We start from the raw sequence: 16,680 nt of genomic DNA on the forward strand, positions 1-16,680 counted from the left end.
CACACAACAGGTTCATCCTTCAGTCACAATATTCTAGGATTCTAAAGGAACAGAAGCCAGGAAACGTGGAAGTTGACTCAACAGATGATTGAGATATTGAAGTTAACAGGTAGGAACCTAAAGTGATATGTTTTAACTGTTCAGAAAATAGATGACAGGATCAGTCTTTTTCACCAACGGTAGAGAATCTATTTTAAAGAACCAGTGGAAATGCCAGGAGCTGGGGCGTCAGCAGGGGCGACTCCTGCCCTCAGGTGCTTAGTTGTGGAACTGGAGACACTGCATGGGATGCGGGATCCCGAAGTTAAGCGAGGGCCTCTCAGGAGTTCAGTCTTCTCGCTTGAGGGGTCGCTGGTGCTTCCCGGTTTATTGTGCGCTTTAAAACGTTGGTGACCAGGATACTGGTGGCAGGACCTAGGTTTTCATGGATGCAGCTTATAGCTCTTCGCACCGTTTCTGTAGTGTAGTGGTTATCACGTTCGCCTCACACGCGAAAGGTCCCCGGTTCGAAACCGGGCGGAAACAGACGTTCTTCCTTTCTGAGACTTTTACCTTCCCTTTCAAAAAAGCAAAACGGCCGAAAGGCAGGGGCTGAGGCAGCGGGCGCAGCTACATTTTCCATCCCCAAGGGACAGGCCAGGAGTTCCGTTGCTGCCTGAGAGCCTGCTCAGCGCTAGGACCCAGCCCTCCTTTCTCCGCTCTGAGTCACTGCGGAGTCCAGGCCACAGCCAGCTGACCCAAGTGCGCAAAGGACAAGGCTGACTTCGGCTCATTTTTACATCCGGAAATCCCCTCACCTCCTAAGCAGGCGCCTAAATCTCCTCTACACGCTGACACCTATCATGCCTGAAAACCAAGGAGTTCACTCCTGCGAAGCACCCTTGGCTTTCCCACACCTCAGCACACGCGCGGAGCACGTTGCGTGACAGGCCAAAAGAGCACGAACCCGACGCCGCCCCGGGTGCTCGACCCAAAGACACGTAGATGAAGAATGTCACGCTCCACGAGCTGAGCGGGTCAGGGAGGCAAAGGAGCCGGTAACGTGCAGTTATCAGGGGACCCGCCAGAGCCGGGTCACAGATCACGAAGTAGACGGATCCGCTCATCACCCGCTGAGAGCCCAAATGGGCCCCTAATTTAAAAGGAAACTGAGGTTCAGAAAGAGAGCATGTCCTTGCGTCGGCCGCACGTAGAGCTAAAGTTAGACTAGGATGAAACCCAGCCAGTTACCTTGTGGCCTGACCTCAGAGTCCAGAGTCGCCCAGGTCGGGAGAGCTGAAGGGTGATGAGCAGCGGGGCAGCGACTTGGGCGCCGCGCACTACCGCGTTCAGCCTAAGGGGCGCTGGGAATCGCCTTCTTTTCTGCTCGGCCCTTCTCAGAAATTCAACCTTTACTGTCACAATTTTCAAGTGGAGAGGCCAAATTTGAGAATCTGTCTCCTGCGCGGCTCCCTGGTGGTCTAGTGCCTAGGATTCGGCGCTTTCACCGCCGCGGGCGGGTTCAGTTCCCGCTCAGGGAAACCTCCTTTCGTGGAAGAAGAATCCGACTCTCTTTTCCTCCTTCATCTCAGAAACCTGATGGTTTCACAGAGTTTTCATCCAAAGACAACCTGCGATTTGAGTTCCAAAAACTCATTAAGACACTTGAAACATACAGAACACTTGAAATACAAACGTATATTCTGGACCTAACCGCGCAGAGTTAACATTTTCCCACGTTTGCTTTCTCACTCTCTCTCCATATATATGAACTGCGACGCCTTTGGAGTAACCTGGAATCCGTTCTCTCCAGGCTTGTAGAGAAACTTCAGGCGGTGTTTGATTCGGCTGTCCCCCAAGTGCAGGTCAGGCACGTTCGCTAGTAGGAATCCCCCCGGACCGGCTGCCCTCCGGTCTCCTCCCGGTTGCCTTGGCGGGCAGTGGGGTCTTGGGTCAGCCTGAGCGCTGGAACCGCCTACCTGGGGAAAGGCCCTTCAGGGAAGTGCAGCTGCCCCTTGGCTGTTGCCTGGCTCCCTGGGCCCTGCAGAGGGCTGAAAGATGAAGGATCTTCCGTGTGGTGGGAGGATGAAGGGAGCAGGTGGGAACTGCGTTAAAGGGAGGGGGAAAGTTCTCAAGAGCTTCCCAGAATTGTCTGCACGGGTAGACAATTTTGTATGCATCACAAGAGCTTAAGAACTTCTGTCTAAACACCACTTTATGTTGTCTTCCGGATTTCTAATGATGTGGAAAGCATTGCTGCCACAGTATTCTAGCGTGTACACGTCTTGGATTTATTTTCTCTTCAAAATGCTCGTGACACTGAACGGCCTAAATTTCCTCTTCTGGTTTTACTGATCCAATAAGCAAACTTTAATTTCAATAGCGATTGAAGTTCGTAAAATTTAGGACTATGTGTTTCAGTAAAATACATGTGCCCTAGAATATCTTTTAAATAAAGATTACGTCGCAGAATTCTGTAAAATCATAGCGACTTAATTATGTCAGTTACAATTTGGGGGTAAACCGTTTTAGGCGTCACCCAATATATCATTCTAACATGCATTTTTCTATTAGGATTCGGTTTGAGTTGCCATTTTAAGATCTATTGTTCCCTTTAATTCTCTGGCTGATATTAATTTGAGTTAATTACTATATAATCTTTGCCTGGAGAATATCTAATTAAGACAGGAAAAACAAAACACTGTCCGACTCGGTATAATGCAGCCGCATATTTTTATAGACTGCAGAGTGGTCAAAGTTTCACAGGTTAGGAGGAGTTGTGGGCATCTTTAGGGGATGATGGTGAACGCAGCCATCATGTCCCCTGAGGAAGAGTAAAACCCATGGCATAAGTGCTCCAGGAAGTAAGCAGTTGTCACTGGAGACCTGCTGTGTTCCTGAGGTGTTTGTTTACTATTATTTTTTTTTTAATTCCCAGTTCTTGGTCACCTGCCTGCTAGAAATGAAGTCATCCATTTTCCCATTCCTTCCTATGCTTCCCGTGTTTCACTCACTGCTCCTGCCCTTAGACTCTGGCAGGTGGACGAGCCTGACTGTGTTCCCACTGGACTGCCCCTTTTGGATGCCTCAGGTGCAGGTGCAGTGGCGCAGGGACTTTGGGTTTGTTCACAATTCAACATCTCTCCTGGAAAGGGGCCTGGCACCTCATAAGCACCGAATTAAGTGCTTGGCAATTGAAGGCATTCTAATGCAAGGTCCTGACACGCTGAACAGCAGAAGACAGTGGGTAAGATTGGGGGCAGCCTAGAGTATGAGGGACAGAGAGAGACAGAGAGACACAGGCACACCAAGACAGAGAGTGAGTGAGAGCAAGGGGGGTGGGGAGAAAATGTCCTATCAGATTTAGCATGTAGAAGCTGAAGAGCTCGGATTTTTGCTCATGAGCTTCAACAGAACAACCATGGGAAGGGAAGGGAAGGCAAAAACACTAAGAACCCAGATCTGCACAAGATGCATTACCAGGAGCAAGATCCTGTGTTCCAACAGTTTGTCTCAAATAGGATAATTTTTGTACAAATAGCCCAACACTGTCCAGGAATCATACAGAGACAGTCACGGTCATGTTCATGCACGCTGGTGATATAGCAGGGAGGCCAGTCATTAGATTGTGTGCATCCAACAAAAGCAAAAATACAATTCAGAAGATAAGGGAAGAGGAAGAAATGTCTGGGACCAGCGGCTTCTCCCCGCTCCAGTCCATAAGCTGCTTGGCAGGAAGATATCTGGGGTCATTCTCGCCAGTCTACTCTGGACCCCATTAAGTAGGTCACCACCGGAAACAATTACAGTTGTTGGAAGACCTTCTAAACATCTTGGTAGTTTAGGTGCTGAACGTATGCAATAGGGTATCTCTGGGCAGTGCCCACATCATCCTTCTACTGTACCTCTGGTTTACGTGAGTCAGGAGGGCAGCACTCTGCTTGTGAGCGTGTCAGTTAGCGATGCAGAAACTTTGTTGTGATGGCAAGAGTATGAAGAAAAGGCTCTTACTCTGCGTTAGAAAAATACATTGGGATACAAATCAGCCCACCTCCTATTTAAGTCAAGCTAGGAACACATAAAGAATGCCTTCAGCTTCTGGCAAAGGCGGAGTGATAGAAATCAGATTTACCTCCTGCCTGAAATCTCACCGCCGCCCAAACCACCATCCCCAAGAAATGAAAAAGATAAAAGACATGAAATACCAGTTTTCCAGACACTGTAAACCAGGCAGCAAAGAACAGCAACCCTGGAGAGATGAGACACAAACAAGGTGAGGCCTGCCACTGGCCCAGCTTACTGCTTTCAGAGAGTTTCCAGGCTGGGTGGGCACCAGGAGGGGCATCTGAGGCCAACTCCTTGGATGGTGGAGATGAAGCTGAGTGTTGGTAGGACAGCAAGGAAGCGAGAGTTCACAGGACAAAGATCCAGTGATAAGAGAGATAGAGAATCCAGGGTTATGAAAGTGTCTCCCTGGAGCACTCCGCAGAGTAATGATTAGGGTATGCTTCTGAAGAAACGGCCTGAGGCCAAGGAAAGAAACTATTAAAATGATCATGGGGGCTTCCCTGGTGGCGCAGTGGTTGAGAATCTGCCTGCCGATGCAGGGGACACGGGTTCGAGCCCTGGTCTGGGAAGATCCCACATGCCGCAGAGCAACTAGGCCTGTGAGCCACAACTACTGAGCCTGCGCATCTGGAGCCTGTGCTCTTCTACAAGAGAGGCCGCGACAGTGAGAGGCCCGCGCACCGTGATGAAGAGTGGCCCCTGCTCGCCGCAATTGGAGAAAGCCCTCGCACAGAAATGAAGACCCAGCACAGCCAAAAATAAATAAATTAATTTAAAAAAATGATCATGGAACAGTGCCTGGTGCTCCCACAGGACAGGCAATTGTACTCGCTTCCCCCAGCCAGACTGGACTTGGACTACTCATAATTCAGGGGTCATTGGGAAGGACATTCAGGAAACTCTTGTTTCAGTAGTGGGAATAATGAGCCCTAGAATGACCGACCCCCAAAATCATGAAAGCAAGATCCAAAGGGATCCAACTGTTTACAACTCGCTTAACTGTACCCCAGAACAAAACTCAAGAAGATTTAGAGGAATACCACAATAGCCAGTGCCCAAGAAGGGAAACTCTGACAATGTCTGGCATCCAATCAAAGAATGCCAGGCATGCAAAGAGGCAGGAAAACTTGAGGTGTGAGGAGGAGACTAATCAATCAAAACTGAGCCACAACTGACCTGATGTTAAAATTAGCAGAGAGGACGTTAAGACAGTTATTATGACTGTGTCGCATATGTCCCAAGAGTTAAGTAGAAATGTAGAACACATACAAATGGCCAGAATCAAACTGTAGACATGGAAATGATAACATCTGATATTATGTAATTCACCAGATAGAATTAATAGCAGATTAGACATTGAAGGGGGAATTTTTAAAAAAAAGAAAAAAAAAGGATCGGGGAACGTAAAGCCATGAACGACTGACGGTATCCTAAAATGAAACTACATACAAAAAAAGTTTTTTAATGAACATAGCATCACTGACTGGTAAGGTATGTTTAAAAGGCCCAATATAGGAGTAAGTTGGAGTCCCTGGAAAGACCAGAAGAGAAGGAACAATTTTTGAAGAAACACTGACAGAAAAATTTCCAAAGAGCCAAATGAACACTATGAGTGCAAGAAACATGAAGCAAAACACACTTCGCTACATCGTAATTAAACTGCGCATGACTCCATTGAAATAGAACAATATCTTCAAAGCAGAGGGAAAAGACACAGTATATACATAAAACAAAAATAAAGACTATGTCAGATTTCTCATCAGGAGCAGTGAGAAGACAGTGGAGCAACATCTTTAAAGAACATGGAATTCTATGCCTCCTCCCCAAGAAATGTCTTTCAAAAATGAAAGTGAATAATGACATCTACAGACAAACAAATGCTGAAAGAATTCGTCACCCGCTGACCCACACTATAAGGAATGTTAAAGGAGTCCACTGACACCAGATGGAAATCTGGAGGTACACAAAGGGGCGAAGGACAACAGAAAAGGTATCTGCCTGGGAAAGTATGTAAGATTTTTCTTATTATTTAAGTCTCTTTAGAAACATGGGACCGATTTTTCTAAAGTAATAACGGTGGATTGTGGGGTTTAGGACACATGCAAAGTAAGATGCATGATGACAATAGCACAATGGCCGGCAGGGAAGAAATGCGAAGAGATGTGGCATCGCTTGAAGGCAGACTGTGGTAAGTTACAGAAGTCTGTTATAAAGCCTCAAGCAGTCGCTAAAATAAGAAAAGAAAGAGTGAGACCTAATAAGCCAGCAAAGGAGCGGAACTGGAAGCATATACGAACCGTGTCAGCACTATGTGATCGAGCAACTGCTTCTACAGAACTCTTCCCTCTAAGAAGACCTTGTACAAGGGGCCAAAGATACCTGTACAAGAAGGATGACTGCAGCATTATTTGTAACTGTGAAATCGTAGAACCAACTTAATTTCAAAAGTATATGGAAAGGGTTAAATAAATACTAGTACGTGCAAATAGGGACGGAAGAAAGTCCATCGTGAAAAGGAATTCATAAACTAACGATGACAGCCGTATTCTTTCGAGGATTTCCAGACGACCTCTTCCGATAGCACCTTATGTCCTCGTGTTGTGAACACGACACCGGGGACAGGAGGGTAGTAGTGGAGGAGCCTTTTTCGACCTTTACGGGAGAGGATGTGCAGAGCAGAAAGACCCATGAAGCCTTTACTTTCTAAAAGAAGCGGAAGAATGACGTCCCCGGGTGGGCTCGAACCACCAACCTTTCGGTTAACAGCCGAACGCGCTAACCGATTGCGCCACAGGGACACCCCTACAAAATCCTTCTCTCACCCCATAGAAATCAAACACCGCATCCGCGCCAGGCGGAGTCACTCGCCGTTCGCAGGACAGCGACGCCGGCTCCAAAGCCTAGGACAACCGCAGACGTGGAGTCGATGCAGCGCGTTCTTCCCGTGGAAAAGCCGAGCGTCGGGCGATTCCGAAGGCAGAAGGGCAGCCGAGTGTCCCCGCCGCAGATGCCAGCGCCCCGGAAACGCCCCCGGACCTGAGCCGAGGGGTCCCCGAGGGAAGATGAAGGCCAGGTTTGGCTCCGTGACGACTCCCCATTCGCTCCGCGCGCGCCGCCCGCCCTCCGTTCGGCCGCGGTCGCCGGGGCGCGAGCCGGAACAAGGGGCTGCGGAGGCTTGGTCCAAAGGGGCAAACGCGAAGATGCGGGAAAGAAGCCGGCGAGGTGGGCACGAGGACAGCTTGACTTCCCAGGAGGCCTGTGCAGAGGCACGTGCCGGATTTGGGGAGATGAGAATTGGGTTTTGGTTTGGTTTGGTTTGATCATCATGTACCAGAATTGAGAGGAAGGGAGTGGAAAACAGAGAGCGGGCATGAGAGAAGACTATGAATATCGACAATTGTCCAGGCACAGCGCAGTAATTGGAATGATTTTACGTCAACACCGTAACAGCAAGAATTCCTGTCGCCGCGGGGACCGTGGCGCGCCGTGATCGTATAGTGGTTAGTACTCTGCGTTGTGGCCGCAGCAACCTCGGTTCGAATCCGAGTCATGGCAACCTCCTCTGTCTCACGTGGCACGGCGGCTCCCCTTTTACTTTGTCTTGAAATTTGCACCGGCCTGGGGACCAGAGAGCACTGCTTTCCCCAGGCCACCTGGCGGCAGGAGGTCAGGAGAAGGGAAGGAAACCCCACCCAGGCCACTCACCTCGTGTCTGAGCAGAAGGAAACCCAGGGCAGTGGTTTCTCTTCGGTCCTGCTCCAAAATAGGGAAGCCCGGCAAGGAGCCTCTTTTGCTGTAACTGGTGAAAAATGTTGTTTCTGTGTTACTCAAAATCTGCAGGATCTTAAAGACCAGATAAAAAATTTTATCAGATAGGCGACTCCCCCTGCCTAGACCTGTTTTGCTGGTTTAATCTTGGCTCCTGGGAATCTCTGCTCCGAGGACTTTTTCAATCCTTGGCTATTGTTCCCTTTAGAGTCACCGAAGTAACCTCTCTAGTGCCTTTCTATACTCTCAAGGATTTTAAGTGCCTGTCGGCAGCCACTCAAAAGACAAACGGTATCCATCAGGATTGGACAACTGGAAGACCTTAACAGTCACCGCAGAAATGATGATAACGGTGACTACAGCACCCTCCGCCCTGACGACACAGCTAGTGGACACCAGCGAATATGTGTGATTCTTCTGCCTGACTGCATCAATGCTGGTACCCGAGAGTACCGTTAGACTGAGAGCATGACCAAAAGCGGAGAGTTGGTAAAAATCAGACACAAATGGAGATCACACTTGAAACTTCCCTGAGCAGACAAACCCGTTTAGTCATACAAGGAAGAGCTCATTTAGCTTATTTTGCAAAACAAGTGAAACTCACCTTGGGCCACTTCTTGTTTATGCCTCTGAAAATCATAAACAAAGCCTAAAACTATTCGCCAAAACTGATGGGAGGTAACCATTTTAACCAATTCCCTATCACGAGTAAAACTCTAATGTTATAACCTGTCACTGCGAAGGACAAAACAGCCACCGCCCCCTCATGAGATAAGTTGCTTTCTAACAGTGTAGCACCTCTGAGCCTCCTTCCATATTCCGTTGGAGTGCTCCCAGTTCCTGAACGGTAAAGCTTTTTGTGCACAGTAAACCTTCACTAATTACTGTTTTGGTGATCACCGGTGGTTTAACGTCTGCTATATCTGAACTTTGATGGTGCCTCGACATTTTCATCCACCAGATTGGACCAACAAGGGAACTCCACATCATGCTGCTGTTGTCCCATTGCCTGGACTTAGTGACTACGCAGTCAGTCACGCAGAATCATTAAAATCATTGCCATTGTCCTCTGTTTTATTTGTTAACAGTCACTGTCCAGACTCCTTTCACTTTACCTTTGCCTCTTCTAGAATGTCATGGAAATGGGATCATAGTGCACACACTCTTGCCTGCACACCTCTTCATCTTTGCACAACGTCTCTGACTTTATCGATTGTTGAGTAAAGCAGATGTCATTCTTCTTTCATTGCTGAGTTGTATTCCATGGCAGTAACATAGCACAGTCTGTTTACCATTCACTCGATAATGAGCATTTGAGCTGTATCCAGTATTGGCTATTGTGAATAAAGCTGCTTTGAAGAGTCTTTCCACAAGAGATCTTGTGGACGTAGGTTTTCATTTCTCTCGGTGAAGAATAGCTGGTACCAGGGCGTAGTATACGCTCCACTTCATAAAAACCACCAAAGCCTTTTCCAAAGCAGTTGTACCTTTTTATGTTACCACCAACAATATGACGGTTGTGGTTATTCCACATCTTTGCCAAGATTGTTGGTGTTTCCTCTCCTTATGATTTTAGCCACGCTACTAAGAGTAGTGGTATCTCAACATGGTTTTAATGTCCGCTTCTGTGACAGCTAAAATTATTGAGGACTCTTGGTATGCTTTTTTGGCCATGTGCATATCTTCCTTTCTGAAGTATCTGTCCATATTTTTTAACCCATCTGATAAAAAGTGGGGTTTTTGATCTTTGAAAAACTTGTTACTGGGCTGGAGGAGCTCATTATACTTTATAATGACAGGCGGTGAGGGTTGTCAGCTATGTGTTGTGAATATTTTCTCCCTGTCTCTAGCTTGCGTTTCCATTTTAGTGGCCTCCTTGGATGGGACGATACGGCTAACGTTGATGAACTCTAATTTATCATTTGTCTTTGTTTTATACATTCTTTGGGTCCTGGTTAGTAAATCTTTGCCTACCACCAAATCACGAAGTATCCTCAAAATGCCTTACACCTTTAAATTTTATGTCTTGGTCTATGATGCACTTCAGATTGACTTCTGTGTGAGTGTGAGATAGAAATACAGCTGCCCCCCCCTCCCAATATGGAACCTATTTCCTTTCCCCATTGAACTGCTTTTATTGAAAACTCATTCACTAATTGAGCTATGGGTCGGTTTCAAGTCTCTGAACCCAGTCCATTTTCCAGTTGTGTACCCTGATGCAACTTGCCCACTGCTGGTCTATGTTGGGGGGCGGCGGTCACAGTAACTCGTAACGTCAGGTAGTGCAAGTCTCCCCATTCCGTGCTTTTCCACACAGAGCAATACATTTTGCAACATGTAATAACTCAGGTTACCATCCCCCAGGTCAAGATATGCATGCCATCACATCATACTTCTCATTTCCTTGGGGGACACAGGCCCTCCCTCCCATGTACTGGCTGCCCCCTTGTGGCCAAAGAGCCTCTATTTTACTCTCTGGAGATAACAAACTCCCAGTTGCCTGCAGGGCAGCTGAACCATGCCAGAAAGATCTACAAGACTCGAAACAGTCGGGATTTTCGGATGCAGGGCCGGGGGCGGGGGGTGGTGGTGAGGGGGCGGCGGGAAGTTAGCTCACTTTTCAGGCCTTTGGTCTTAGCGAAAGTTTCCTTTAGTCATTCCTAACCGTAGAAAGTACAAAGCTTTGTGCTGCTTAACATTTCCTCTTCTTTCTAGGCAGAGAGAGTCCCACGGAGCATACCTAATTTGCGAAATTGTTCGCTGGGTGTGATGTTGAAAACTGGAGGCTGAGGGAGAGCTCTATCATGTTTTGTCTTGTGTGAATAAAAGAAAATGAGGAAGAAGCGGAGATACAGAGAGGGGAATAATAGGCTGGATGCTGAAAAGCGATCGTAGGGTCTGGCCCTGGATGTCAGATTTTGGAGAAAGAGAAGACATTGATGAGCATCTCCAGGGAAGGACTTCGTTGGAAAGAGGAGACACTTAAGGCTATTTTATGACGTTTTCCATTCGTTTATATGTACTTCTCCTTTCCCATCGTTGTAGGTAAGGCACAGGTGAGCTTGATTCGTTCGTTGCTTTTTGGAATGCATGCTTAAACAAAAGTGACTTCCATACTTCAAATATTCATCTGTGAACCTCCTAGACTCCTCTTAGGCGCCACCACCTGTGCATTAAAAGTAAAATGGGTCCAACCTGGGGACTCTACCTGGGAAAGTGCAATTAATATTAAGGGGGTGGGTGAGAGAGAAATGAGACAGTCTCAACAGTGGTTGCTTCCCTTACTGCAGTGGTTTTCATATATGCTCCACACCCGATCGAATAATCCTTTCCTCAAGTCCTTTCCTCCTTTTCTCAAGCAGTTGAGAAAAAGAATTCAGTGAGTTGCATCCTGGAAATGCATGGATTTCGTGGCTAGGGAAGTTCAAGTATTCCCAAGTGGGAAGATTGGGGACTGCCTACTCACTGGTACCCGGGCCATCGTTGTCTGCTGTGTCTACTTGGTCTGGACTGGACAAGGGGACTCCACTCGCCTTCGCCAGCCAGGGGAGGACGCGGTTCCAGAGGCGGTCAACTTCATGGTGACTCCAGATCCTGAGGCCGCATAGGATTTTTCTTCACTTTCCCTCTCATGTCTCTTCTGCCTGCCCAATAAGAGAGGATTCACTGCCTTTCTCTCTGTCAGGACCCATTTGGGTGTCCCTTGTGGACAGGACTGAAGTGGGCCTCTGGTTCCCCCTAGGTGTCCCTCCTGGCTTGGGCGTCTCCGGAGCTCAGGCTGGCCCAGTACGGAACCCCCGGCTGGTGGGACCGCGGGGAGCCCAGAAGGCTACACTAGCGGTGGTGGAGGTGCGAGCCCCAGGTGGCAGGTGCCACAGTCAAACCCTATTCTTCCCCGTGCACCTCCTCCTCGGGGATGCACGGGGCAGCTGGAATAAAGCGGCCCCTAAAACTTCTCTGCCGACTGAATCCAAAGAGGCATGAAGTCCCAGAAGCGGGGAGAGGAACCTCACTGAGCAGACTCAGACTTCTTCCCGGCTGCCTCTCCTGGGCAGGCTCAAAAGAACCTGATGTCGAGGATGGAGCCAAAGAAAAGGCTTCATGGCAGAAAACCCCGCGATCTCGAGAGACATGAAAGTCTTAAATCCTAACGTCTAGATGAGCAGGGGGCCAAGTTGAAATCCACCCCTGTGCCCTGATCAGGAGAGTCATCTGCATGAGTTCAGAGGCCAGGAACAGGAGCGACTGTGCACATCTCTGGTTCTCAAACGGGGGCGATTTGGGCTCCCACCCTCATCCCTGGCCTCCTCTGTGACACTGGGCCTTGTCTGGACACATTTTTTATTGTTAAGACTCGGGGAAGGGGGATGGAGAGTTTCCACCTGGTATCCAGTCAGTAGAAGCCAGGAGTGTCACTAAACATGCTTCGGTCCTCAGGCGGAGCCCTCCCCCACAAAAAATGATCCCGTCCAAAATATCAACACTGAACAGATTGAGAAACCCCCGTGTAGATCAATGTCCACACACTTGAGAGACGAGAAAACATGAATTCCTGACTACTAGGATGTGGGGTCTGAGGAAAACCGTGGCATCAGAGAGAACTCCAAGATCGCTGACCTGGGTATAGAGAACGATGGAGTTGGCATGGACTAAGGCGGGCAAACTGCAGGTGCACCAGGTTGTAAGGGGGAAGATCTGTTATCAAATGGCACTCGGGTCCTCTGGCCCATCGCACAGCAAAGCCAATCAACAGACACCAGGTAGTGGTAAGGAAAGTACAGCGTTTATTGCAGGGTGCCCGAGCAAGGAGAACGGGCAAAGCTCAAAAGACCCAAAATCCTGGATGGCTTTCAGGACAGTGTATTTAAAGGCAGTGTGAGGGAGAGGGTCTCAGGGTGTGTGATCAGCTTCCACACAGTTCTCTGGCTGGTTGATGGTGAGGTAACAAGGTGAAGTTTCAGGAATCAACATCATCAATCTTCTGGCTCTAACTGGTCTGGGGTCTATGTGCTTGTGGTCAGCAGTTTCCATCTGGTGGGGAATCTGGGTTCTGTAAAAACCACTTGGGAATGTGCATCAAACAGTGTTATCTATGTTCTTCAGGGAGGAACTACAGGTCCCGTGGCTCTGCTATATGACTGATATATTGTGAAAATTCTTACCAGTTCTCCTGCCCGACTGCTGTTCTTTGTTTCTGCATGCTTTCATTCCTCTAATCATTAATTCTTGGGCCAGACTTTTTGCAACTCAGGGAAGGCTCAGGAGACTGAAGTTTTTCTTTACGGAGAGCTGGGGACACGATGGGATGGGTTAACCGACAAAGCCCATCCGGGGATTGCTCGGCTTTCGATCCGGAATCCAATTTAGCGCCTTGGAGCCTGGCTGAAAAGGGTTTTCCATCCAAGCCGTCTCCGTTGCTGCATCTGCCTGAGTCCTTTTGGACAATGGAGATGCCGGCTCTCGGTGCGTGGCCCCTTCTCACCCCGGGCACATTCCCTCCCGCCTCCTCCCGGCCACCGTGCCCCTCGCACGCTCCCCGGGCCTCGCTGACCTTCTCTCCACACGCGGCCACCTCACAAAGACGCGTCACAAGGCTAGTTCTCAAGGCGAGGTGCGGCTGGGATGAGGCAACTCGCTCGGGACTTGCGGACCCGGCAGGCCCCGCGGGCGTTCGGGCTCCTTTTTTGGAGGAAGCACGGAGGGAACGGCCTTAGGGAACGATTTCTGCAACGACGGATGACCCCTCCGGAAGGCTCAAGGCCTTCCAGCGCAAAGGGAAAAGGTCACTGTAGTCAGCAGCACGAGAAAAGCCATCCACCAGCAGCTCCCTGGTGGTCCCGTGGCTAGGATTCGGCGCTTTCACCGCCGCGACCGGCTCGGGTTCGACTCCCGGTCAGGGAAACCTTTTGGGCAGCTTTCCATCCCCTGAATTGTGTTGCGGCGTGTGCCCCACACCGAGGAAAACCAGAGTGGCCGATTCCCAGGGCACCTAGGTCGTTCTCATCTCCAGGGCAGCCCTACCCCACCCGCGCCCGCACAGCGCCACATCCCCTCATCTCCACCGCACAAGTGGCTTTCCAGGGCCTCCGAGCATCTTGCTCAGGTTTACACAGCCCTGCAGAGGTTCAACTCCCTGTGGGGTTCAAACCCACGCCCGTTGCCAGCCGGGGCGCAGGTCATGTTGAGTTCTGAATAACCGAGAGAGGCCAAGCCGAGTCTTGGTGTTAGTATCAATAGATGCCCTGGATGAAATGCTTATTAGGCGCTCGGCAGAGGTGCCTGGAGGCGATATCCACGAGGGTTGAGAGGAAGGTGAGCGCTGGGTCGGATCCTGGTGGTTGTTCCACTTGTAGATTAAGCGGCGTAGGGAGTTAACATCATTTAACTGACGTAACAATGGCAGCAGGTGAAGTATGCGCAGAATGGAAAATTGTAACACTGCTGCCGTAAGCAGAAGGTAGGAGTAAAAATCAACACCGCTACGTCAAAACGATGCTACCCACCACAATCAAGTCCCACCGTTTCTACAATGGCTGTTGCATTTATACCCTGCACACTCTCCCAGGCACTGGGTGCGTTTTCCCTTTTCCCTTCGACGCTCACTCCGAAGACCTGTTGGGATAAATGTTGCGTCCACTGTAAGGCAACAGGAGAGAGAGCGAGAGCGTGGCAGGTGCTGCGGACGGAGCCTCAGAGGCAGCAGGTGGCGTGTGTAGATGATGAGACAGCGCAATGGCTGCGGGTCGGTGGGTTGGGCGCCACTGCTGAAAGGCGGTCAGTCTTGTAGGCCGGGCAGTGGGATCTCCTGTGTGTTGGGTAGGCGGGAGTGGGCGATCGGTGGCTTTTCGGAGATCGGTTTGGAAGAACAGCGAGGGGAGGGGAGGGCAGGGTGTTGACCGTGCCTGCGGGGTGCATGCTCATAGTTACCGGGCACGGGAGAGACTGTGGTCACGAAGGTAGTTTTCCCAGGACGAGGCTCGTCTACTGCACTCGGGGCGTGCTGATGTAGGGATTTGTGCTAATGAGAGATTGCGTTCGTGCTCTCCCCTGATACCTCTCGGTTCATGACAGACGACGTCTCTTCCGTGGTGTCTCGCCGCGCTCCGCTCCCCGGGCGCAGGGCGAGAGGCGCAGCCCCAGCCAGCGCTCCACAGCTTGGGAAATCGGGTCTGCACCCGCATCTTCCGGGCTTTCCTGTTTCGTGACCTAAGTGTATGGATGGGTCCTATTCTTGAGCCACGCCTCCTGTCTGTTCACAGGTGCTGGACGTGCCTTCTCCTCCAGCCTGCTGCCGGCCACGCGCGTGTGTGTGCCCGCGCCGGGACCCGCCCACTGGGCCCTGCTCTGGTCTGGGCAGTTCCCGCAGGCTGGCCGGCAGGCAGGCATCTGCAGGAGAAAGACCACGCGGCCGCGGTGTTGCGAAAGCGTGGGTACGTTGCCCGAAGGTCTCGCGCTCCACAGTCCCCTGGGGGCCAGATCGGAAAGAGGCAACCCTTCCAGGAACAAGGAGGCCCGAGGCCTGCCTTCGCAAGGAGGCTCCCGGAGCCGGTGCGCAGTATCCTTGCCTGGGCTAGCCAGCCCTTCTGGCCTTCCACCCGGCCTCGCCTTCCTCCTTCTCCTCTTCCGCCCCAGCCGTGTTCCTGCGGAGAGTTAGCGCTCCCTCCACCCGCCCCTCGGCGCCCCCCGCCCACCCCACCCCACCCCACCCCACCTCATCCCACCCCAGCCCTCAGAAATGATCTAGCTGCCTCTCCGGTGCTTACGGCGGGAGTTGGATCAGTGTTTTCCTGCAACGGGAGGAGAGAGAACCTGCGGCGGCAGGAGGTAACCCGTTCCCTTGCTGGTTCCCTGGGCTCAGCCCATCGAGGGGACTAGCTCAGGGGCCTGGGTCTCCCGCGGCCCGAGGAGCCGGCCAGGTTGGCGTCTCTCCCACTGCTCCTCAACGGGAACAGCAGGAATATCCTGTGGGGTCCACTCTTACCCAGAAGAGGCACCCGGGAAATCATCCAACACAAGGCCGGACGCTGCGCGATGGACCACTTGGGAGCAACGCTTCCGTCGGTCTGTCCTTCCCTCCTAGGGCTTTGGGGAGCGGAGAAATCATCTAGGACGACGCGCTCTTCAGCGTCCTGTCTGAGACAAAAGAGGGAAGGAGGGTGTCTTCCAAGAAGGCAGCAGCGCCGAAGCCTGTGGTCGCAGAGAGGCCTGTGGAGCAAGGGCGCCCTCTCTCGACCAGGGTTATCCAGCTGCTGCGGAAAACTCACCTGGCTGAGGCCTCCTCTTCCCCCTCCTCTCCACCTCCCCTTCCTCCTTCCCCTCCTCCTCCTCCCCTCTTCCCCTCCTCCCCTCCTCCTCTTTCTCCTCTTCCCCCTCCTCCCCTTTCTCCTCCCGACCCCTCCCCCTCCTCCTCTTTCGTCTTCCCCTCCTCCTCACCCCCTTCGTCTTCCCCCTTCTTTGTTTTCTACCTTACCTGAGTGCCTACCTTTCCTTGTGTCAGGGGACCTCTCATCTCCACCACAGGTTAAACATTTCCTTGGGTAGTTCTGAGCTTCAAATAAGGAATTGTGTGTAACAGTGCCACGAATGTTCAGTAATGGTGACCTCTTATTTTTATCAGTAACATCATTTGAATCATCAGAATTGTCTCTTTTTTAACAAGTGCGTTTTCATTGTCGGAAAATATTAATATACATTTAAACCTTACATACTTGTTGAATAATAAATTGGTTCTGCCATTTTATTATGAAAAACAGTGTGTGGAGAGTATTCTTACCATATATCATTGGCAATTCTGTAGGACACAGACTGTTCTTTTATCCACTCTGTAGCCAATCTGTTGATGTTAAATACCTTTTACAAAACTTT

At 50.4% G+C, this 16,680-nt stretch overlaps 3 non-coding genes across 3 annotated transcripts; 2 read left to right on the forward strand and 1 right to left on the reverse strand.

Annotated features, from left to right (window-relative positions):
- The first annotated feature begins 452 nt into the window (after nucleotides 1-452).
- Nucleotides 453-525, forward strand: TRNAV-CAC (transfer RNA valine (anticodon CAC)). The gene has a single exon. It is a non-coding gene; the product is annotated as a tRNA-Val (tRNA).
- A 6,246-nt stretch (nucleotides 526-6,771) lies between these two features.
- TRNAN-GUU (transfer RNA asparagine (anticodon GUU)) lies at nucleotides 6,772-6,845 on the reverse strand. Its single transcript has one exon. It is a non-coding gene; the product is annotated as a tRNA-Asn (tRNA).
- Nucleotides 6,846-7,530: 685 nt separating this feature from the next.
- On the forward strand, nucleotides 7,531-7,602 carry TRNAH-GUG (transfer RNA histidin (anticodon GUG)). Its single transcript has one exon. It is a non-coding gene; the product is annotated as a tRNA-His (tRNA).
- The last annotated feature ends 9,078 nt before the right edge of the window (nucleotides 7,603-16,680 follow it).

The sequence above is a fragment of the Lagenorhynchus albirostris genome, chromosome 2 (assembly GCF_949774975.1).
Source record: "Lagenorhynchus albirostris chromosome 2, mLagAlb1.1, whole genome shotgun sequence".
Taxonomy (NCBI): domain Eukaryota; kingdom Metazoa; phylum Chordata; class Mammalia; order Artiodactyla; family Delphinidae; genus Lagenorhynchus; species Lagenorhynchus albirostris.